A 209-nucleotide genomic window follows, 5' to 3' on the forward strand; every position below is an offset into this window, starting at 1 on the left:
AGTACCACCAAAAAAAAGGCCTAACAATAAATGTGTCAATGTCTTAGGAGGCATATTATACCAGAATATTTGAAGGAAAAAAAGTAGTGTAATGCCACTCAATTCTCTTTTTTTATTCTTTTTGTCCTTAAGCCTAGACCCATGTTTCTTTGCTTGCCCATGGTATGAATATTCCGAAGTACTTAAATTTGAAAATTCTGGATCATTTA

This window comes from Marmota marmota, unplaced genomic scaffold (assembly GCF_001458135.2).
Source record: "Marmota marmota marmota unplaced genomic scaffold, marMar, whole genome shotgun sequence".
Classification (NCBI taxonomy): domain Eukaryota; kingdom Metazoa; phylum Chordata; class Mammalia; order Rodentia; family Sciuridae; genus Marmota; species Marmota marmota.